The sequence below is a fragment of the Dermacentor albipictus genome, chromosome 6 (genome assembly GCF_038994185.2).
Source record: "Dermacentor albipictus isolate Rhodes 1998 colony chromosome 6, USDA_Dalb.pri_finalv2, whole genome shotgun sequence".
NCBI lineage: Eukaryota > Metazoa > Arthropoda > Arachnida > Ixodida > Ixodidae > Dermacentor > Dermacentor albipictus.
The window spans coordinates 136,309,992-136,323,483 of record NC_091826.1 but is presented as its reverse complement, the minus strand read 5'-3'; the positions used below and the strand labels follow the sequence as shown (position 1 = coordinate 136,323,483).

General features: G+C 49.2%; 1 protein-coding gene and 1 long non-coding RNA gene across 17 annotated transcripts in view; one reads left to right on the top strand and one right to left on the bottom strand.

Moving 5' to 3' along the window:
• The window catches only part of shf (WNT inhibitory factor 1), a 506,799-nt gene that overhangs the window by 392,356 nt on the left and 100,951 nt on the right, over positions 1-13,492 (top strand). The gene's annotated exons all lie outside the window — the stretch shown is intronic.
• On the bottom strand, positions 2,286-4,568 carry LOC139047124 (uncharacterized). The gene is made up of 2 exons (XR_011507051.1): positions 3,586-4,568; positions 2,286-2,417 (listed from the first exon to the last, which is right to left on the bottom strand). It is a non-coding gene; the product is annotated as an uncharacterized lncRNA (long non-coding RNA).

The window sequence follows — 13,492 nt, the reverse complement described above, 5'->3', positions numbered from 1 at the left end:
GAGCAGTCCCGGTGGTGCCGACTGCTGAGAAGACTGTTGTGATTGCCATTGGTCTGTTTGGCGCCGCTTCCATCTGCATCGCATATGAATGAAACAGTATGTGTGCCTATTTGTTGTGAGGATTAAATTACTCCCAATTATATGTTCGCAAAGGTAACGTTCCTGTGATTGTGTGCATATATTATTCTACAAGAGTGGTACCACTACAAGTTATGATACTTGCACACTTAGATACTTAGAAAGCATGGGTAAACAGCAAACATAACGCGCACGTCTCGAGCGGCTGCTTTCCGATCTGCCGTTTCCCGACGCACGCGACGACCGCGGCTTGCATTAAATACGGTCTGCTACCACACAAAAGTAGCGCGCGGCCCCTTTCGTTACCTGCACAACTAGTAATTTAAGTTGCAGCGTTTGGAAAAGGGAAATTATTCTCTTGAGCTCGTCCATGCCGATCGCGAGGGAAGGCACAGTGCAATCAAATAAATTCGGGGGTTCTAAGTGCCAAAACCATGCCAAAACCACGAAATCATTATGAGGCCCGCTGTAATGCGGAGTCTCAGGAATAATTTTAACCTCTGGCGGTTCATTAACGTGCACAAAAAAATGGCTGTGGCTTAGCTAAGGTTAAGCCCAGGATGCGAAGCATACTAGCCTTTATTTTAGTTGTTGAACCACTGTTTAGCCTGGTGAACTGCTGTTGCTTGGCTATATTTGGTTCGGCTAGACGAAGAAACAACTCATGCGTTACTCTGCTTCGCTTTCAAGAGTGGAACGCGACAGCGTTCCCGTCGACCCGCCAAGGGGTGTAAGACAATGGGCTACGGCGCAGCGACTACGCGCCCCGCATTGGACGCGGTGAGCGTCAAGCAACGCAGCGTTCGGCGCGGCAACGAAATGTGCGCCTTAGCAAGCGACGCACGCCTGAGCCTTAGAAACAGCTCGTTTCTAAGGCAACACCGCATTCACTAGAGGCGCTTTTGTACCGCTTTGAAGCATCGTACTCGTGGCTCAGTGGTAGCGTCTCCGTCTCACACTCCGGAGACCCTGGTTCGATTCCCACCCAGCCCATCTTGCAAGAGTTGAGCCAAATCCACCTGGAAAATCAGTCTCTGTAGCACGCCGCAACCTTCGCTTCTCATTCCAACGAGCAACTCCAGATGTCTCCAGGAGGCATCTCACCTCGTGAGTGTCTAGCAGAGGCAAGCGCAGCTGCTTATATACCGCCGCGACGCCGCGAGTTGGAGCCCCGTTTCTCCTCTGTCGTGACGTCACGGCGTCACGTGGTATTGAAGGCGACACCCATAGAGTTTCTCACTATAACACCTAGAGGGTAATCTGGCGCCACCGTCTATGGGAGTTTCTTAAGGGGGCACCGTGCCGTCATGGGAATGACGGTATATGTGTCTGCGAGGCTCGTGTTGGCTGGTGTTGTAAGACGCTTCGTCTAAAACGTGGATATGGCTACGCAAATAACGCGTTCTCAAAGTAAAATCTTCATAAAATGATTCCATTCATGCATATTACATCTTTACTCACCCACAATGCATGACCGAGCAAAGAAAAGCAACAGACGCCCAACTGTTTCAAAGCGAGCGCGAACCTTGTCGTCTGTCCTCCAACTTTAGCGGCCCGCTGATACCTTTTACGTAACATGTAGTCGTACACACAATGACAAGTTCTCATAGTTAAACAAAACATGTTCTCCCGCAATAATAAAACTAAAACAGCTTTTCACGCGCTGTTTTAGTAGAAAATGAATCATTGTGACAGACGGAACGGTATATTCTAGAGCACTGTATCAAGGTGTCCTGTCTCTACGAGAACGATGCCAATCCGAATCCACAATATACCGGCATTCCCATGCATACCACAGCGCAGCAGCGCCAGATTTCCCTCTAGGTAATGTAGTGAGAAACTCTATGGCGACACCGCCGCGCTTGAGGAGCTGGGTCGAGCCATAGAGAATGGATTACAACAAGAGCGGACACTCCCATAGAGCCCAGCGGCCGAATCGACTGCAGCGCACCAAGCCGTGGATGTTAAAACCTGAAGCTCGGTTTTGTGCGCGCGCGTTTTGAATTCTAGCTGGTGCGCGTCACGCCGGCTCCGTTTTCTTTTGTTTGTTTTTTGCTTTTGCAGCAAATATTTATTTACATATTTTTTATTTAATAAATATTAATTTGCAAATTATTTTGTTAAGTAAAATTGATTGCGAACGATCTTCACGAGCCTCCATTAAATATGTGACACGTGCAATTTCATAAAGACGCAAGACACCTTGAGAAATGTGGAAAAATTAACGTTTATTTTATTCTTTGTAAATGCTCGTCGCGGGCTTTTGTGCATTCGTCCAGCGTTGTGGCACCAGGTAAGCAGCAGTAGTTTCCGCAGGAAGCTCCACCAGACGGTGTGAGCTGAAAAATTACAAGCGTTATTTTGGTATTAACATCTAAGAATAATGCCTGTAGAGACGAAGCGTGCGAAAGTGGTGAGTGGGCGGCATTACGAACAAAAGCAGTTCGTATTTACACACACGGCGTAGAAAGTACCCGACTCATCCCAAGCAATACCGTACATACCACAAACATTCTAATTCCAAGCATTCCCCTCTTCCCAGTACTTCTTTCCTGCACTTTAATAGCACGAATGCGCGGGCAACGGCGCGTTTCGCGAACTTGGCTACAACCGACGCGATAGTACGCTACGAATACACAGAGGTGGCCACAACACAGGCTCTCAATCAGAGCATGCTGGACGCTCGCAGAATTCCTTCTACTCGCACTCAAGACAAAATGCGTGGGTGCCGTTCAGAAGACAGAATTTTCGAGTTACTAGTTCCTGGCGTTTGAGCTCCTTGGCTTATCTCTTGTGCGTTCTGCAAGCGCAAGCAACGCACTCCCGTGTTATCAGTCTTGACGATTGCTCGTCGCGTTTTCGACAAGCGTGGGTACTGAAAGACGGCTTAAATTGTTGCGGGGACATAAAAATTGCGACAAATTTGTCGGAATAAGATTCAGTACGCGCCAAACTGTCACCACGGCCGAGCTGCTTTTCGCTGCGTCACAACAGGCGCGACGAGCGGGCCTCGTAACATAAAAGTATCGAAAATAATTTTCAACAATGTTGGGCGTCAGAGAAAGAAAAGCGCCATGAACTTGTCACTGCATTAAAGCGCGAAACCGCGCACCACGGCCGAGCTGATTTTCGCTAACCGAGTCACAGCGCCAGGCGCGCCCACTGCGCTCGAAAGGTAGCCCAAAAAGCTATGAAATTAGTTTCAATAATGTTGGCAGTCAGAGAAAGCGCCAAAACTTGTCACAGTAAAATTCAGTACACGCGAAACTGCGTCACAGCACCCTGTGCGACTAGCGTGCCCAAGAACTACCGAAATTAGTTAATAACAATATTGGGGCTTATAGGAAGTGTCGCAAACATCTCCCAGTGCGATTTTTTAATTCAAATTAACCGCTCCACGACGGCCACGCTGTTTTTCGTTAACTGCGTCACAAGTCTAGCCTAGTTGCCGGGCAGTAAGCCTAATTGCTTGAAGTGCGTCGCAGACTGTCGAACAAAGTTTCTCACCTTGCCGTAGTCCAATAGTGCAGTGCTGCCTTGTCGAAGTTCCGAATGAACGCAATAATTCGCCGGGAGGCCACCAAACCAGGCTAAATACCAAAATAGAAAAACAGGCAGACAGGCGCCCGAACAGTCCAACGCTCACATGCGCGGCCGCTCACTCTCGCTTCGGCGGCGTGTCTGACCATTGGTCTGACGAATGACGCAAACATCTGGCTCGTCATTCGCCGGTTCGCCTGTCGCTAGGCAACGGAAGTAAGCCGCAAGAATATAAGAAATAGAACAATTTCTGTTAATCTCATTTCACATTCTTCTTTTTCCCGATGCTCGCGGCCCCAATTCGTCGATGTTAAAAGTATAGCGTGACGTGTTTCCTGTTTCCAATTTTCGCCGAGTGTCCGCTCTTGTTCAATCCCTTTCTCTATGGTTTGGTTGAGCTCTCGTAATATGCTCAATCAAAGCACACGGTAACAAGGGTGTTCTTGCATTTTGCCCCTACCGAAATGCGGCCGCCGTGGCTGGGAATCGAGCACGCGTCGTAGAGCTTAGCAGCGCAACACGCATGCATTTACCGCTAGCAAACGACGGATGCCACCACAATTCAACAACGCGACACGACTAAACAAACGGCCGTGCACTAAAAACAGGCATATGACTATTCCGCTTTCAAGATATTACACGCGAATGCGAAAGTATGAGACTTACTTGACTCGGCGCACTGCAGTTATCCATGCTTGTCGTCTGCCCTTCTCGTACCACTTCCCCGGAAATCTGTAGAACTTCACGGGAGGCGTACGACCTTTCGTGTTTTCGAGGCTGCTGTGGCAATCAACAACACATCAGTATTGCGTGCCGCCTTTCCTGGCTGGTGAGGTCGCACTCGGCATCGCAAAAACCACGTGCACGAGCGCTCCCGCCGTACAGAACACGGGCGCGCGCTTGCGCAGCGACGACCCTCGAAACTTCCATCGGTCCGCTAGGGGAGCATTCGGCGCTGGTGCCGCGCGGGCAAACTTTAGGTTGCCTCGTCTATTAGCCCCGACACGGAGGAAGGAAACTAAGGAGAGGCCCTGACGTCACTCTTTGTGAAGCAAAAGTGAAGCCGGAAGTTGGCGTTGCTCATGGCGATGCTCCGCCTTTTGTGCCACCCTCCTCTCTTGTTTATATCTTGCGCGAAACCACGCCGCGCTGCGCGTGGTTTCGCGCACGCTCGCGCAACATCCGGCAGAGCACGGTGCAGGTAACACAGCGCAACAAGACACGGTGACTAACGCAAACCCGCCCACACAGCGCCTTTGCAACGGCACGAAACCTACCAGAGCAACACGTGTGAGCGCTCAAAAAATCAGAACAACGCCGCCATTGTGGCCCAAAAGGCGTGGCCATGCAGCAAAAAAAAAAAATAAAAAAGCAGCAAAAAGAATGAGAACCTATACGTCATTTCCGCCACACTTTTCTCCTAGCGCGCGGAGGGGGTAGGGCCTCTCCTTAGTTTCCTTCCTCCGTGAGCCCCGAGAACGAACACGAGCGGCGCTGCGAGCGCCGCTCGCGTGACGTCAGGGCACGGACTCGCGCCTGTCGTCTGCTACAGTTCGGGCGTTGTCCGGGCGCTTTCTGCGGTGTTTTCGTTTGTTCGCCCTCGTTCTCTCTGCTTGTATACTTATGGTGGTCGTCTCAAATATATTTTTATGACGTCTTCCTTTGCGAACATTTATTCAAAGAGCTAATTTCTTAGACAACAATGCAGCTCTCGAAGGCAAGGCTACAGTGCCAGCCGAAGCGACGCAGACCAGCCCATTGCGGGTTTTTCATACGCGGATAGACAATCGCAAAAGCATAGCCTATAGGAATCCAGTTATGATACCATACCTGCCGCGGTGCAACAAGTATGTCACAAAGCTGGCTATATATGACTACTACAGCAGTTACGTTGATTTTATTCCGCTAAAACAGGTTTGCTCACGACGAGTAGTTCATGGTATAATATCGAATTTTTGCATTTCCTCACAGAAACGCTCGGCAGTAGCACGGTGACTTAACTAATACTGGAGCTTAGATTCTACACGCCTCACTTGCTTCTTTAACTGCTTGTCAACATTAGGCGGTTCTTCACGTGTTTATTTTTTTTAAGCAGCGGAAATTTGAAGTAAAGTTAATGAAGGCTTACAGCTATTTACAGAGTACAAATAGGAATGTACCAATATATATTCCCTTTTCCGTGCTACACGTTCAACTCACCTCTTTAGAGCGCGTTTGTTAATGATTAATAATGCATGTTATGTTCCTCTTTTTTTGTCTATGTTACCAAGTGAATATCATTTATTTATTTCAATGCCGCAGTGTGTTTTGCATTGTTATCGTGGAAATATTTCACTGTGCTTTCATATATTGTATAACTGCAATGTTTTATGGCCACTATATAGATGTAATTTATATGGCGCTTGATGTGTTACCCCATGCAGCCATATTGTACCTAAGAGGGTGAGATTACCTCAAGCCGCGTCTGTGCGGCTTTTTTCCCTCATCCACCTCCATTTACCACTCCTCTGTACATGTGTGTGTGTAAACGGAAATTAATAAATCAAATCACATCAAACTCACTTGAGAAATTTACTGGTGCTTGTTGCTTAAGGAATATACATGACGAATCTGTTTGGCAAACTGACACAGGCTGCTCGGCCCATTTTTTTTAGTGAAGTATGCCTGCTGGACCACATAGCTGTAGCCAGAAAGCAGTCGAAGCGTCAATGACTAGTAGTATGGGACATATTGAAGATATCGAAATTCCCCCTGTGGAGGGTCAGAAATCAAGTGAAAGTATATGCAAGGCTTGTGGTGCTTTCTTTATGAATGTTTGCGATTGGATTGGAGCAAACTTAAATTAGCCTGCAAGGTTCTCTTTTAAGTACCGACGAAGCGAATAGTTATCCGTTTGTATAATTAAATAATGCTGGATCGAGACATGGTGAGACAAAAGGTGCTTGAATTTTCTTTTTGTAGGCAATCTAAGCTGCGTAGTAGTAGCTCGAGAATACTTTAGCCATTCCAGTTGGCACTGTAAAAAAATGCTTTATGGTTTTAATTCGAAGTTGAAGTGAACTGATGGGTTTCGCGAACATAGCGTGCCTCGCCATACGGACAGTCGATTGCTACCGTTACGTGATCAGGGGTGGGCCATATTGTCGATAAAGGCTACTGAGGGCCACTATGATACATTTCATCACTTTCAAATGAGTGGCTGTCGATCTAAACAACGAAACTTTTCTCTCAGGTGATTGCTACTATGGTGTTTGTGAATTAAATATGTAAATACTCTACATGACACGCCGTCGTGTTAGCAGCCATGAGCAATTCGTTTTTTGGAGGCATGTTTCAGAGGGGGATGAAAGTAGCAGCAAACATTTTCATAAGAAATGCGCGCCTAACTATTCTTTTACGCATTAATGAATGGCCATATTTGAATAGAACAACACAACAGAGTAATAGGAATCATGATGACAGCTTCGCTGGGCAGTGTCTTTCTAATATCGGATAACATGTTGACGCCAATTACCAAATTTTTCTTCCACGTAAAATGCAATACCTCTCATAGCTAAATACTAAAGGAATGTTAAGTGTTTAGCGAAGCATCATACACAACTTCGCGCGTTGAATTTGCAGATATTCTCTTTTTAGTCAAAATTTACCGATAGACACGGCGCATATATGCATTGCAAAACCTTGTAGACCCCTTTAACGCTACTTAGCTTGCGATATCCAAGTCGCAAAGTTTCTCGACTCACACGCTTTTGAAGAAGAAACTGTGGTTAAGGTATTGCAGCTGAAAGAAGCCGACTTATTCTTCAATACGTACGGCTCGAGCCACCTATACCCCAAGCATACACGAAGGGAACGAGCGCGCGCGGCAGCCGAGCGAGCCGGAGCGAGCGGCGTCCTGGCCGTGACGTCACTCGCCAGAGGGCGCCATTCCTCTTTCTCGGGGCTAATAACACCTAGAGGGTAATCTGGCGCCACCGTCTATGGGAGTTTCTTAAGGGGGCACCGTGCCGTCATGGGAATGACGGTATATGTGTCTGCGAGGCTCGTGTTGGCTGGTGTTGTAAGAGGCTTCGTCTAAAACGTGGATATGGCTACGCAAATAACGCGTTCTCAAAGTGAAATCTTCATAAAATGTTTCCATTCACGCATATTACATCTTTACTCACCCACGATGCATGACCAAGCGAAGAAAAGCAAGAACAGACGACCAACTGTTTCAAAGCGAGCGCGAACCTTGTCGTCTGTCCTCCAACTTTAGCGGCCCGCTGATACTTTTTACGTAACACGTAGTCGTACACACAATAACAAGTTCTCATAGTTAAAGAAAACATGTTTTCGCGTAATAATAAAGCTAAAACAGCTTTTCATGTGCTGTTCTAGTAGAAAACGAATCATTGTGACAGACGGAACGGTACTTGCCAAGCGCGTCTTCAAGGTGCCCTGTCTCTACGACAACGATGCCAATCCGAATCCACAATATACCGGCATTCCCATGCATACCACAGCGCAGCAGCGTCAGATTTCCCGCTAGGTAATGTAGTGAGAAACTCTATGGTCGCTACCATGGAAATTATAGAGGGACCTTAAGAGCGGTAGGGTCGTCGCGCCCCTGGCGGCGGCAAAAGGCGTAACTCTTGGAGAAAAACTCCCATTGCTTCCGCGGCGAATGCGAAGGCCGTAAGAATTAAGGAAAGCGCGCGCTCCCCTAGAGACCGGCCGTGTGCAAGGAGAGCTGTACGCAAGCGAAGGTGCATATACCACAATGGACCCCTCTCTTTCGTTTGTGTTGAGGCACGGTTTCCTAAAAATCAAGGACCTGGAAAGCTTCTTCCGCCCATCGACGCTTCCGAAAGGAAGCTCAGCAGGGCGAAAGTGCGTGTACAATATCAAATAAAGTATCAAGTGCGTGCTGCAACTCGCAAGTACAGAGAGCATCAGGTTTGTCTATAGGCATATCAGCATAAAAATCTAAGCATTTCAAATTGGTTCATAGTGAATATGTCCTGAACACAAGACTTAAGTATCTCCTATATTTTTATGTATTTTATAGTAATGTTTTGTCTCGCAATCATTTACAGAGAGTAAATCCTTTCATAGCTATTTCCAGGGCAGCAAACAGAAAACGTTTTCCAAGGCAGCAAACAGCGTGCGATCATAAAGAAAGTAAGCTTCCTACAGGGCCTACGCGCTGTATCTTTCTTTCTCGCAGAAGCTACAGCATCGCTCAGCACCTTAATTTGAAATTTTCGCAGACGCTTCGAGCAACAAGCGCGCATAAATAAATGTAAATAAACGCGATTTTTTTGTACACACGTGCGTTACTTCACAATTAGTCATCCGGTGCTCCTACAACAACTTTATTGCTCACATTTGAAAAACGCAGTCCAGCAGGCTGAGCAAATTGCGAAGCGTGCTTGTTGTATCGGCGCAGGACATACAAAATACCGAAAGCAGAAATGAGCTCGCGATACAACAATGCTCTAGAACAGGATTTTGAATTCATAAACGAACCAAAATGTTTGGTTAAGCTGACCTGCCAAATCTCTCCGTTCCACTTGTTGAGTCAAGCGGAGGCGGACGTCTGTTAAAAGGTGGAGATATCGATGGCACATAAGCAGGATCGTTCGCAACGTTGTTTTTTTTTCTGTTACCAACGATGTAACGGCTGCAGATTCTTGAGTTTTCACTTGGTTACCACGGTCCTCCGTCAGGGCTACGCAACACAATTACAGAACAAAATTGTCGCACTTTCTCATGCGAGCCGCTGTGTTGTGGGGAATGCAAGTAATTCCATTACCCAACAGGTTGAACGGCCCGTATCCAGCGCTCTCGCCTTTCCCCTTCATACGATTGCGATGGAAATCGGTAAATGTGAACGTTGTTATTCAGTCCTTCACGTTCATGGCAATTTACAACACAACAGCAGCGTCGATTGCGGCGTTTCTTCGTAGCGCACGGAGCTATCGCGGTTGCCGTCGTTTCCGCCATCAGTCTGAAGAGTGAGCCAGCAAGCGCTTTATGGCACTTCGGCGGCGCGTCCGACTAGCGTAGAAATTCATAGCTCTCCGTCTGGGTGTTAAATGCGCAAAACACTCGCAATATGGACCAAAATCTAGTCAAATCGTTGTTTCGCAGTCGCTAGCTGCATAGGCAATTTAGCAAGGGAGTCGGGCTTCGCACTACTCAATTACTGCCTCTTCGCATCGGCAGGTGGCGCTACGCGTCTTGCAAAACTCCAGAGTCTGACGTCTATAAAACGCCGACTGCAAAGGCCGGCCGAAGAGGTTGCGCGACGTGATGTCCGAGCACAATGCTCGGTCGGCGGCGTCTTTCGCGCAACGGAGGCTGCGCTTATATAGACCTTTGCACCGGAAGCCTCGAACCAGAGAGTCGGAAACGGATATCAGGCCACCGGTAGCGAGAGTAGCTAGCGTCTCATAGTTGCCCTCTCTTGCTGGACTGTCACGCGCGCAGTTCCCGCATTGACTGCACGACGTTTTCGCGATATTAAGCTTATCCGCACAGGCTATGCGAACGTCCGGGCAACACTGCGCTGTGTACGGTTGTTCGAACAACAAGAAGAAGCGCAGTGCAGCACGCACAATGTTCTGCAAGAGGACTGCGGCTGCAACGTGTACCTGTTGTATCGGTTTTCTGCCAACGCGGTACTGAAGCATCGCTGGATTAGCGCTGTAAATCGTAAAGCAGGAGACACACAGTACGATACGGCGTCCGATCGGACGTGCGGAGCCGCATGCTCCGGCATGCGGCATACGACGATTCGGGGCACACGGTGCGTGCATCCGAAAGATCGAGCTCCGCCCAGATACAGCCCCCCAGCTTCACTTCATACCCCGTCGAGAAACGCAATATAAACAACTCCGCACAACACTGCTTCGCTTTACGCGAACGCTGCCAATAAAATTATGCCCCTGCGAGTGACGGAACCCTTCACGACGGCGCGTTGTCCACTGACGGCTCCGCCAACAGCAAGTGATAGGGCCGGTAGGCCTAGCTAGGCGGACGCTGCGGCCGACGGCGCTTGCAATCCAACGCGAGCTCGTCAAAGAGCGCTTATTTTTGCCAAAACAATTAACACTGCACACTTAGGTTGCCCGTAATTAAATACAATTGGTTTACTCGACGCCGTCGTTGCGAAGGGCAAACGTGCAAGCGAAGCGAGCAGCCTCGCCCAGACGGTCGGTGTGTGCTGCCTGCCCGCGAAATGCCCTCGCGTCGCGGCTCCCGATCTCGCCGATAGCTAGGTGCTAGTGTACTAGGCGCATAACAGGCACACGTTCGAGATAATTTTACTAAATTGGTAACTATTTAGTGTCGGAAACAAACTGCAGCAGGCAAGTAAAAAACGACGGTGCGGTTGTCGGACGCGTCGGACGATGAAAATCTGCCCGGTTTGTCGCACGCCGGACTTCCGATCCGGCGCTTCGGCACGGCAAAACACCTTGATTCCGGCTGCCGTTCTGGCGCGTCGACCGCCGGATCGGACCGTGTGTCTCCCGCTTAAGGGATTCGTCCCTACGGAGTCGTCGCGCGTGTGCTCGATTCATTTTATCGACGGGAAGCGGACATCAGAGAATCCAGAGCCGATGCTTCAGCTCGGATACGCGAGGAAGGTAAGACGCGCTGCGTGTGTCTCCATCGTCAGCGCCTAATGTTTAGATGGGCCATAAATTTGCAAATATGAGCCAACAAGGTCAAGTTTTGGCCTTGTTTGCGCAAGGCGGCAAGCCGACAGTGGCTGACGTCGACGCCATTCCGCAATCGCACGGACTGATTCGGAGCCACGGGCGCTCAAAACAGGAAAGTATTCGCCTTAATGCGTAAAGAGACACCGCTTAACACTGGTGATACTTGCACTAAAGGTCCAAAACGACGCTGAGGAGACTTAAGACACGGAGAATCATAGGTGAAAGCAGCTGCAGCGCTGAGCTGACGCTTCCCGGCGCCATCCGACAGTCGCGTGCAGTCGTACAGTCGCTGCCAGCGGGAAAGTTTCCGTCTCGATGTGTAGCCGAGGCCTCTCGACACTGGCGAAAATAGCACGAAAGTGGCAAGACGACTCTGTGAAGGCCCAAGATACGGAGCAACAGAGATGTAGATAGCAACCAACGTTTTTAGATCTGTTTGTTGAGAGCAAGAGCAGCGCTGAGCCGGCTGAAGCTGAGCGACGACAGTCCAGTATGGCGTCGCCGCCAAGCAGACGCTAGGCGGCGCCAGTAGTCCAAATATGGTGGCGCCCATGGAAGCCTCAGTGCAAAGGTCTATAGACGAGGCAACCTAAAGTTTGCCCGCGCGGCACCAGCGCCGAACGCTCCCCTAGCGGACCGACGGAAGTTTCGAGGGTCGTCGATGCGCTGGCGCGCGCCCGTGTTCTGTACGGCGGGAGCGCTCGTGCGCGTGGTTTTTGCGATGCCGAGTGCGACCTCATCAGCCAGGAAAGGTGGCATACAATACTGATGTGTTGTCGATTGCCACAGCAGCCTCGCAAACACGAAAGGTCCTACGCCGCCCGTGAAGTTCTACAGATTTCCTGGGAAGTGGTACGAGAAGGACAGACGACAAGCATGGATAACTGCAGTGCGCGGCCGAGTCAAGTAAGTCTCATACTTTCGCATTCGCGTGTAATATCTTGAAAGCGGAATAGTCATATGCCTGTTTTTAGCGCACGGCCGTTTGTTTAGTCGTGTCGCGTTGTTGAATTGTGGTGGCATTCGCCGTTTGTTAGCGGTGAATGCATGCGTGTTGCGCCGCTAAGCTCTACGACGCGTGCTCGATTCCCAGCCACGGCGGCCGCATTTCGAAAGGGGCAAAATGCAAGAACACCCTTGTTACCGTGTGCTTTGATTTTTGTGCACGTTAAAGAACCCCCAGAGGTTAAAATTATTCCTGAGAGCAGTCCCGGTGGTGCCGACTGCTGAGAAGACTGTTGTGATTGCCATTGGTCTGTTTGGCGCCGCTTCCATCTGCATCGCATATGAATGAAACAGTATGTGTGCCTATTTGTTGTGAGGATTAAATTACTCCCAATTATATGTTCGCAAAGGTAACGTTCCTGTGATTGTGTGCATATATTATTCTACAAGAGTGGTACCACTACAAGTTATGATACTTGCACACTTAGATACTTAGAAAGCATGGGTAAACAGCAAACATAACGCGCACGTCTCGAGCGGCTGCTTTCCGATCTGCCGTTTCCCGACGCACGCGACGACCGCGGCTTGCATTAAATACGGTCTGCTACCACACAAAAGTAGCGCGCGGCCCCTTTCGTTACCTGCACAACTAGTAATTTAAGTTGCAGCGTTTGGAAAAGGGAAATTATTCTCTTGAGCTCGTCCATGCCGATCGCGAGGGAAGGCACAGTGCAATCAAATAAATTCGGGGGTTCTAAGTGCCAAAACCATGCCAAAACCACGAAATCATTATGAGGCCCGCTGTAATGCGGAGTCTCAGGAATAATTTTAACCTCTGGCGGTTCATTAACGTGCACAAAAAAATGGCTGTGGCTTAGCTAAGGTTAAGCCCAGGATGCGAAGCATACTAGCCTTTATTTTAGTTGTTGAACCACTGTTTAGCCTGGTGAACTGCTGTTGCTTGGCTATATTTGGTTCGGCTAGACGAAGAAACAACTCATGCGTTACTCTGCTTCGCTTTCAAGAGTGGAACGCGACAGCGTTCCCGTCGACCCGCCAAGGGGTGTAAGACAATGGGCTACGGCGCAGCGACTACGCGCCCCGCATTGGACGCGGTGAGCGTCAAGCAACGCAGCGTTCGGCGCGGCAACGAAATGTGCGCCTTAGCAAGCGACGCACGCCTGAGCCTTAGAAACAGCTCGTTTCTAAGGCAACACCGC